The 11,192-nt window shown below is 46.8% G+C and overlaps 1 non-coding gene across 1 annotated transcript; it reads left to right on the top strand.

Annotated features, from left to right (window-relative positions):
- Window positions 1–236: 236 nt before the first annotated feature.
- Window positions 237–345, top strand: LOC120668183. Its single transcript, XR_005672282.1, has one exon. It is a non-coding gene; the product is annotated as a small nucleolar RNA R71 (small nucleolar RNA).
- Window positions 346–11,192: the final 10,847 nt, after the last annotated feature.

Genomic DNA, 11,192 nt, shown 5'->3' with positions numbered 1-11,192 from the left:
GTAGGAGGTCCAGTTTGGCAATGATCATATCCGTCTCCTTGACGGTATGTGTGCCCTTGGTGCGGGGTTGGAGTCGTTCATCGCTCCACCCCTGATTGGAGACCATCTTCTCGACCAATGCTTTGGATTTGGCTATAGTCAGGTCGAGGAAGGCTCCTCCAGCAGCAACATCAATGTTGGCTCGAGATGTCATTGTGAGCCCGTTGTAGAAGCTTTGCTGAACGAGCCACTCATCCATGCCATGATGAGGACAGGCCAAGATGTATTCCTGCAGCCTCTCCGAAGCTTCTGGGATGGATTCCATCCCCGTCTGCTGGAAACTTGAAATTCTACCGCCCATGGCATTTGTTTTGCCCAGCGGGAAAAATTTTGCGAGGAACGCCTTGGAGCATTTGGCCCAGGTGTCAATGTCCTTTTCTTTATAAAACAACTGTTTCACCTTCCCCATGAGGGAAAAGGGAAACAGACGAAGCTTGACAACGTCGGCAGCGATACCCCATATAACAACGGTGTCGCAGAGCTCCAGAAAATTCTGCAAATATGCATTTGCATCCTCGTTCGGCTTGCCACAGAATGGGCTAGCCTGCACCATTTTGATGAGGCTTGATTTAAGCTCGAAGTTCATGTCCCCGACATTGATGTTGGGGCCAGTGGCCACATTGTCGGTGGAGGGGACGCAGAACTCGCGGAGAGTCTTTTCAGCCATATCCTCAAGAACGAGTGGTGCTTCCGAAATGGGTTTCTGTGCCGGGAGGATAGCGAGTGGAGGAACGACGCGAGGTCGTGCCCTTCTCACGAGCCTCTCTGGATTGTCTATGTAGTTTTTCGGCAGGGAGAAACCAGTCATACACTACCCCTGTCTTCTTTTCAAATCAAAAATAAAAGAAGACATAAAGTGACATTATCCTGAAAGACTAAAGACTATATCCTGAGTACAAGGTCTAAGTTAATATCAGCACAATATCTTTGTCCACTTGCCGTCCCCGGCAACGGCGCCAGAAATGCTTGTTGACACTTCTTAGCGTAATCACTAGGAATGGATAATCCTTAGCAACAGCGCTAGAAATGCCTGTTGGCAGTCCTTAGTGCAATCACTAGAAATGAGGGCACCGAACCCATCCTAGCAACTGCACCCAAGGGGTGCAACTCTCGTGGTATAATCAATACGATTACAGATGGATCCGCAAGCGCACGGATATACCGTTGTAGCATTTCACCCGGAGAGTAAGGGTATCGTCATTTATTTGTGTCCCAAAGGACAGCAGTGGCAAAGGTATTCTACTCAACATTAACCATGACATTGTGCCTCAAGCAATAGGCAATACTCTAACAGGGGTAAGTACAGATAAAGAATAAGCAAGGGTAATGCGACACAGCACACGTCCACACTCCAAGAGGAAGGAATAAAGGAGAGAAACTATAAAACAAAGGACTACTCTATCCTATGTCAAGTCAGCTGGAGCTTAGGCTAGGTTAGGTGTCCTAGTGCTTCTATCCGAATCTGGGGTCATGTTAGATCATGGTTAGGACTACAGGTGCCAGGAAAATGGGATAGCGGGGAGAAAGTCTCGCACCAGAGTACATCCAGTCCTATTACCTCTTTGCATGAACTCCTACACCGAACCCGGACGTTGGGGAGTACGCTAAACGCAACACCGCTGTTACGCCAGACGGACAGGGCTGTCACCACCTGCCGTCTACCCCAGTCACACTGTGGAGCACGGTCATATCCGAAGCATCCCGCATACCCGAGCACCACGCTCATGTATGAAGTCACTACTCTAGTGCCCCCAGGTCTCCCACCCTTTGGATGGACGAGTAAAACACTAGAGCAAGCCCGAAGGCACAACGAACCTCTATCCGTACCCGGATCATCTGGACTAACCAAGACCATAGCATAACTTATGAACGATCTAAGCATGGATTGATAAACTATCAAGATAGTAAAGCAACCATGGCAAAACTCTATATTATGAATAGAAGTCTGACAAGTCGGATACAAAGCCATACCAGGAGCCGAGGATTGCTCAACGACCCCGAGGACGACTTGCTCGCTAAAGAGAACTAGCCTAGCTTCACTGCCTAGCTAAGAGAGCAAGGGAGAGGAGAGCCTTCTTGGAGAGAATGGAATGAAGTGTGTGTGTGGGGGGGGGGTGAGAGGGGGCCCTATTTATACTAGTGGAGGTCTGTTCCCGCCAAATGCACGTATGGAAGGTAATCAGGAGACTTGGGGCCGACTCCTCCTCGAAATGCATCTGGACGGGAGGCCGGCCAGGTTCGGCCGACCCAGGGGGTCGGCCGGCCCCACCTAGCCGCCTCTCTGGTAGGCTGACATGTGGGCCCTGATATCTTTTCTTGTATGCATTATGCGTGGCGCGCCCGTTTGCTCTGCCAGATGGGCCCTCCTTGTAAGTGGGTGATGCCGGACACGATATTCTGCGTAGTTGTATGGCGTCTGCTTTGTGTTTTCGTCTTATTCCGCTCCTGCTCATCTGAAATGTACAAAACTCGAAAACAACTGTGGAGCAAGGTTAGTGATACAAATACGTGAGTAAGGCGTGCAGTCTTTCTTTATTATTGAGTATAGTTGACAGGTGAAAATGGCACATAAGCACCGTCAACACCAGGCGATGACCGAGTGACACACGGGGATTCTAATCCTTAGAGTGGTAGCAGCTGGGAGGACAATGAGCGAGATAAGATACCTGATACACTTCTGAACTATCGAGCTAGCCTCTCTAGATCAGACTAAACACCTAACTAGTTCTCAGGAAAGCAGAGCTTACTTTGGTGGCCGTAAGAGGAAGGACTTCAGAAAGGGATGAGAGGAGAGTCCAACGGCAACCTGCACTACTGCTATGAAAACACCCGAACGTGGTGGACTACAAAGGACGGATAGGGCTGTCACCACCTACTGACTACCACAACGGTTCCGTGGGATGGAACACACTTTCTAGCTAACACTAAGGCCAGACACCACATCTGCACTCGGTATTAGGATTTCTCTCGAGGCCTTCGAGAGATCCCCCTCAACCTAGAGCACTAACTTGAGATACTCTAGTCTGGGCGAGAAAACCCGTAAGATAAGTTCACGATCACTAAGAAAGATAACTTAGCGTAAGCTAAAGGAGAACTTCCGTGCTCAAGCTGAACCTCAAACTTGAGTAAATGAAAGACTACGGAAAGTAAAGCTGACTCAAAAAAGTAAAGAAGATAAGTTATATTAATAATGTCAAAAGAAAGATACAAGAGCTATACCAGACTTCCGACGACTCCGGAATCCCGAGTAAGCTCGACTCGACTCTAACTCCCAAGCTACTAACCTACTCTAGAAAGTACAAGTGAAGAGAGAAGAGCTCCAATGGTGTGTGTTGAAGTGATGGATGGTGCCCTCTATTTATAGCCCTCCCAAGGTCGGTTCTGGCAGTTACTGCAGTTGGCGTTAGTTGTAGGCAGGTAAGACGGTTGTGCTTTGCTTCCACGCCAACTCCCAGCATGAGAGGCTTCCAAGTGGGGCCGGCCAGCCTCCCCTAGGCCGGCCGGCCTAGGGGTGCCGCCATATGGCCACCACCTTTCGGACAATGGCTCTGATCTTCTCATAGAGTCAGTTGGCAGTTGGTTTTGCTTCGCGGTTGCAAGTGCTAGGCCGGCCGGCCTCCCTCTGGCCCATCTCGGCCTCTGGTATTGCCGATGCTTCACTCTGCCTTTGTGCATTGTCCAGGAAAGTGGGTTGCTGGATTACTTTGGATTTTGGGCTGCCTTGTGGCTCTTTGGACCAATGTTAATGCCTTTCGGTGCATCCAATTGAACCGAGGCCCAACCCACGACTCAGAGCCTCATGAGTGTATCTCATTGGCACTGGATTGAAGCCGGGGTCTTGTCCTTGGAGGTGCCAGGGCGGCCGGCCTAGGAGAGGCCGCCTGGCCTGGGTTTTTGCCCATTTCTACTCATTTTTGGTACACCTACTCCTGCAATCAGAACTCATCCAAAACTGGTGGAACTCATTAAAAATAAACAAAATATGAATGGAACATAGTGTAAAGCTCATGTTATTCCTGAGAAGTTGATGGCTTAGAATGTGAAATTATGGCCATCAACACGCGACGGGTGTGGCGGCGAGGCTCAGGCGGAGGGAGGAAATCACGAGGAAGAAGAAAGCCGAGAGCTCTGGAGACTCGCCGAGTTGACAAGGCGGCGGAAAGCCCTAGAGTGCTCGGGAACAGGGTGGCCACTCCGCGCCGCCTCCCCTATTTAAATATTGGAGGCCGACAACGGGCAGATCCGAAATCAACGGCCGGATCAGATCGGGCCGGCAATCTTACAGCGGATAAAGCGGGATAAACGGTAACTTTCTTTTTACTGTTGCCTCTGACAGCCCCGCTCCTTTGTCAGGCGCGCCAGATCCGCGCAGAGAAATAATGGTTGGATTTTCACTATAATGCGAATATGCTCCGAATATTCCTGGAAATGACCCGGCGTGTCTCCGTGACCTAGCCAGGGCCTCAGGGCCCAGATGCCGTGACTACTCGTCGCATCTCTGTGACTCTGCCAGTGACCCTGCTCGGGGGCTGGGCGCCACCTACGACCCGGCGCGTCTCCATGACCCAGCCAGGGCCCGGACGCCGTGACTACACGGCGCGTCTCCGTGACTCCGCCAGCGACCCTGCTCGGGGGCTGGGCACCATATATGACCCGGCGAGTCTCTGTGACTCGGCCAGGGCCTCAGGGCCCGGTTATTGGAACTACTCGAAAAGTCTCCGTGACTTAACCCAAGGCTTTAGGGTCGGGGTAACCGAGTTGGGTTCGATCGCTACGGCTATCTCGAGGTGGCTAAGGGCTGGTACCCTCAGGGGATCGGTTCAACAGGGACGTTGGCTGGGTGCTCAGGCATTCGGACAAATAGGAGTTAAAGATCAGTTCTTTGACCCTCGAAATGCTTCTCTGAAACCTTCCGAGGCTCGAGAGCTACACCTAACAGGTGCGCCCAGGGGCACATCCCGTTCTGGATCTGCAACAATGACGGACATTTATAAAGAGCACCAAAGGACTTCGTTCGGTATCCCAAATTTGACTCGGCCCTCCGTCGCTCGGGGGCTTGACGGAGGTAGATCTATGTACCTCCCTGCCGAGTGGGGTCCCCGAGCTCGGGAGACTACCCTGCTCGGTGACTCGGCTACGACTACTCGGCGTGCAGGACTCGGCTGTGCGCGAAAAGGTTCTCCAGTGGATCAGGACGAGAGGCTCCAGTTAGAAGCCCGGATATCTAGGGATCTTAACCGACCTCCTTCCTTGTAAAACAACCCGAGCATATCATTCCTTGTACCCCTACGGCTCCTGGTCTATATAAAAGAGTCGTAGGAAGACCCATAGGGAGACTCTTCTTTTCGCAGTATTCCACAAACCCTAATACAACCCCGAACACAGGACGTAGGGTATTACACACATCACGGTCCGAACCTATCTAAGTCCTTGCATCTTTGTGTTACCATCAAGATCTTGGTCCTAAGATCCCCATCTTGAAACTCTACCGCCGGGTACACCAATGGTGGACTGGACGGAATAGCAATCCGACAATACATAATATACCCAACTTGGTCAGTTTTAAGATGCGTCTCTGACGCGTAGGTCCAACAGTGCTGGGCCCCATGAGTTAGTGACTAATCACTAAACGCGTCCCTTTATATGCATAAATGAAGCGGCGCGGCGGATTCAACCCCAACCAATGTCTCGCCCCATCTCCGCCCCTTCCCTCACCAATCTGGCCCATCAACTCCTGATCGGCACTGCCTCGCTCTCGCCGCCTCACTTTCAATGACTCACTTTGCCATCGCTGTCATGGTCCGCGCATCTAGCACTGATGCAGAGGACCGACGCATCCATGGTCGAGCCCCCATGCCGTCCTCCCCTCTTGTGGCCGCAATTAATGTCATTGCACCACAGGTAGTGGAGGACCACTCCGCCCACCAGAGGTGCACCGGGAAAGATTCGTCGCTGTAACACACCAGACCACACAAATCTGAAATGCCACTTAAAACACAACCTTCAGCTGAATTTAGGAAAAATTCAGCAGCACCTTATTTGTATTTTGAACAACACGGAAGCAAAAGATAACAAAAAGATAAAACATGTAATTTTTAACACACTAGCATAAGATCATCTTAACAAGAGACTCCAAGTAAGACATTAAGTTTAACATCATGACCACACTTAGAATTTAAGCCAACATCATTACCTATTAAGTTCTTTTATTATTACAACACACAAAAAAAAAAGAGATGAAATTATGAAGTGCGAACGTGCTGCTACTCCCCAACCCGTGTCTCATTCAAGTTCCTGGAAAGAGTAAAGCAAGAGTGAGACTTGAAACAAATCTCAGCAAGCAAACTTATTTTAACAAGCTATTTAAATCACAGATTGATTAGGCATATGATTTAACATAGTGATATTCAAGACACATAATAAAGATAGAATCAGTTGTCGTAAGTTTGTCTACAAAGACAAGAACTGCTGGTAAACATCAAGTTCACAAGGATTATAAAATAAATTGCAATGTCTTCTATGAATGCATATGAATGCAATGCCATGACTTCTTTTACATCGCACCCCTCCTCGGACAACGCACGATGTGTACCGGTACATTCACATCCATAGGATCGTGATCTTCTTCAAATGCATATGTGATGCAAATGCATGCAACAAAATACAACATGACAATGAATATTGCCAAAAGTAACTCTTCTTCATTCTACAATAACAAAATATAAAATACTTCATGATGGGAATGAAACACTGTAAAGATAGATACATTCGAGCAATATTCAGGTTTCACATTCTCAAATTAAAGTGTAGGTGATAGAAATAACATGTTAAAATAGTAGCAAAACAACCGCTACACATTTACTTGCCTTCCCCAAAGATCAAGACGTGACCTAAGTACAGTTTGAAGGTGCACCACCTGTTCACAAACATGGCTCAACACCAAAACAAACACACTTTATAAGTAAATACATCGAGTGAAGCATTCCTACGCCGGAACCCAACATCCTCACACAGAACACTCCAATCTAGACATAACAGCAGCACTGCCGCTTATTCTTTTTGTATACTTAAATCCGGATGGACAAAATTTTTGGTATTTTGCCACACGAAAGATAATTCCAGAACCTACAAATTTTTAGTTATCCAAAAGTAGAGGAAAAATCATGACCATTGGGTAAATTTGAGGTGAATCTTAATCTGACAATCAGACAGATCCTGCAGAACAGTCCTACTAAAACAAACATAACTGAAGCTCCAAAATTCGTATGAATATGAACTTTACCAATATGGAAATATTGTGAATTTATCTACAACTCTTATAACTACCAGAAATTCCAATTCGGCCATCATGTTATGCTAAACTTCATGTTAACAGACGCTGCCCAGAATTTCGAGACTGAAAAACTGTCAGATTCCAACCTTAGTTTCTCCCTCATCTTAAATTCGATTTTGGTGTTCTCTGCGGCCACGGAAAGATCTCTAACTCTTCTCCAACTAATTTAAAGGTTTAATATTTTTTTGAGATCAATAAGAGCACAAAAAAGTGCTAGGAACAGAATCTGCCGAATCTGTCAACCAGCAGAGACTAATCACGAGATCCATCTCCAAGTGCCCCACTAATCCAACGAAAAAAAAGCAAAATCAGGTCCTAAATCTCATCCAAAAAGAGGACGAGACGTCCAGGGAATCTTAACTAGGGTTTCCCCTTGGAGAGCAATGAGCCAATCGTGGGGAAGATGCTATATATGCACCTCTTTTTGATCTTCTTGTTCTCCTAAATCCGTTTTCTTCTTTTTCCCTTCCTTTCCCTTATTTTCTCCCTTGGATCTTGGGGCTGCAGTAGGAGCGGAGAGGGGAGGTTTTCTCCCATGCGTGAGAGGCAGAGAACGTGAGGGAGAGGGAGAATGACCGCACAGAGAGGAGGTGGCGTGGGGAGGTCACATTAGATTAGGTTTTCTCTCTTTGTTCTTTGAATCATCTCATCCGTCCAAATTTTGATCTATTATTACACTATGATCATAACTACGAATATCACATATGAGATATCAAATGGAATGCTCTCGACGAGATCTACACATCCATGGTCTCTGATCATCCATCCGAGCAGCCATTCAAAAAGTCAACTTTTTGCCTCTTTCAAACTCCTGGTCAAACTTGGAACTCTTTATGCTTTTCAACATATAAAGTATGTTTTGATCCTATATGTACTCCAGCGAGTCAAGTTAAATTTGTAATCATAACTAATCTATTTTCTATGTTGGACATAGAAGATCGCTCTAATTTTTAGGGTGTTACAGTCGCGGCCGATGGGACTAGCAACGCGCGTCGGAGGAGGAGGATGACGACGACGAACCAGAGGCGCACCCAGGCGGAAGACGAACCGGTGGTGCCTGTCATCGTCGCCAAACCGGAGGAGGACAAGGACGATGAGGTCGGGCTTCTGGATGTACCTCCTGGCTTCGCACCACGCGACGGCCACGCGCAGCCTCCCGTCATGCAGGTTTGGATTTGGGTTTTTTTTACTGCGACTTGGTGCATGTACTATAGCTCTGGATTTTGGGGGTTTTTTTGGCTGAATGAGACTCCCACATGTCGTAGTTTAGATCTATATTGTGCTACTATATGTTGCAATTTTAGCGAATGTAACGTCGATTTTACGTGGCAGATTGGAATTTTTGATTTTACGTGGTCATGTTTGGGCTAATCTCGGATATAGTTCAGACCACTGTTTGGGATTAATTATGCAATTGCAATCAATAATGTTCAATTATTTCAATACTTAGTATATGTAGCCGAATTTGGATTCTAAATCTGTTTTGCACTGTTTAGGATTAATTATGCGATTCCAATGAATAATGTTCAATTATTTCAATACTTAGTATATGTAGCCGAATTTGGATTCTAAATCTGTTTTGCACTGTTTAGGATTAATTATGCGATTCCAATGAAAAATGTTAAATTATTTCAATAATTAGTATATATAGCCGAATTTGGATTCTAAATCTGTTTTGCACTGTTTGGGATTAATTATGCACTTGCAATCAATAATGTTGAATTATTTCAATACTTAGTATATGTAGCCGAATTTGGATTCTAAATCTATTTTTCACTGTTTGGGATTAATTATGCACTTGCCATCAATAATGTTCAATTATTTCAATGCTTAGTATATGTGGCCTAATATGGATTCTACATAAGTTTTGCACTGTTTGGGATTAATTATGCACTTGCAATCAGTCATGTTTGAGATTCTAATGCTGACTCATATTTTCTTATTGAAGATTCGAAATCACAACTATGAGTTCAGGATCAATGCCAAGATTACAGTGCATTGCACATTCTCCAGTGATAGCGATGAGGAGACTGGAGAGTTTCCGATTCCGCTGAAGAAGGAGGTGAGATATGGCGCACCTACCTTAAGATTCCTAAATTGCAATTATATATATGCTAACTTGCCCCTTTGTGAAATGACAGCTCAAGAAAAAGGCCGAGAATCTTCGCGTCCTCCTCAAGCGGAGGTATTTCAAGCCGCTGGTTCCCTCCTCCTCCTCCTCAAGCGCAAGCGTAGACAATTCTTCCTCAAGCGAAGAATATTGAAGAAGATGGTTCGTAGCTAGGATTTATGGTTTTACCTATGTAGTTGTAGAAATGTGTGTTGGCGTAAGAACTTATGTACTCAGTTAAGTACTGCTTTTGTGTGAAAGCTTTGTGGTTGAGATTGCTGGAGAACTAATGTTGTCTTTAGTGAAGTTGCATGGCACAGTTGTGGTACCCTTTGTAAGATATCTTGCTTTTATAGTTCTAATATCTATCTTTTATATATTTATCTCTGCTGAATGGTTGTGCTCTTGAGTGTCAAATTTCTTGCACAATTTCTATCAACAGTGTTTTAGTGCAAATGGAATTATACCAAAGTGGTCGAGTGTCTTTCTTTTTTTGTGTATTTCAGATGTGTGACTTACTTATGGGTCCCAATGCTGATCATAATAATTGAATCCTTCCTAGGAAAATATGCTAGGTCAGCGCGCGCTTCGCGCCAAGAAGGCGTCGCGCTTGTGGATTATGCTGGGTCCCACTTCAGGCCCACGAGTCAGTCGAGTCACATGCATAAATGAAGCGGCACCGGCAGATTCCACTCCCACGTCTCGCGCCACTTCACCGCGCCTTTCTCGTCCCCAATCTATCCCATCAACTCCCCATCGCCGCCTCGCGCTCGCCGCCGCATTCCACCCTGACGTCGCGCTTCCTCCAACGGCGACATGGTCCTCGTAACCCGCTCCAGCTGCTATGCCGCCGCCTCCGCCTCCGCCTCCCCTCCTGCGCGCGCTATTGTAGTTGCGCGGCCAGAAGTGGAGCACCACTCCGCCCACCATAGGCGCGACCAGAATGGAAGGTTCGTAGCGGCCGATGGGACCAGCAATGCGCGCCCGAGGAGGAGGATGACGATGAGGAACCGGAGGCGCATGGTGCCGGTCATTCCCAATGTGCAGGTTAGTATCGATTTAGGGTTTGGACCATCTACTGTAGCTATCGATTTGGGGTTTATTACTGGGATGATGGATATGAGAGATATAATAAGTACCCTTGATTAATTTAGCACTTGCAGTAATTCATGTTAAGTTATTTGAATATGTCTATATGTAACAAATTGATTCTACAGCCCAACGTTGGATTATTGGAAGTTCTACCGGGTTTCCAAGCAAGCGACTTCGGCCGCTACAGAAACCCGGGGATGAATGTTGGGCGCGCCTCAACCAACAACAAGAAGCCAGGGATCCAAGTTGGGGGCGCCTCATCAACTCCCAAGATTGAGGTGAGAATTTGAGGGGGCGCCAAAAATAGAAGGCGCAGTCACAAACTCACAATAGCACCATTTTTAATCACATAGTCGTATGAACAGAGGACCCGTGTGGTGCCGCTGATGGCCGCCGCAAGGGCCATGGCAAAGGAAAAGGGAGTGACATCATCACGTCGATTCGAGGTGAGTCAGATGATGAACACATCTCCATATTCGAGATATTGACTCTGACATATATGTCTTGTGAATGCATGTAAAACTGAAGGAAGGAATGAGGCATGTGTACAAAGTGGGAAAAATCACACTCATGATGCAATTCTAAGAGGACAGCGATGATGAGAACCATGTCAAGGAT

The sequence above is a fragment of the Panicum virgatum genome, chromosome 3N (genome assembly GCF_016808335.1).
Source record: "Panicum virgatum strain AP13 chromosome 3N, P.virgatum_v5, whole genome shotgun sequence".
In the NCBI taxonomy this organism is placed as follows: Eukaryota; Viridiplantae; Streptophyta; class Magnoliopsida; order Poales; family Poaceae; genus Panicum; species Panicum virgatum.
This window is presented reverse-complemented; position numbering and strand designations above follow the sequence as displayed.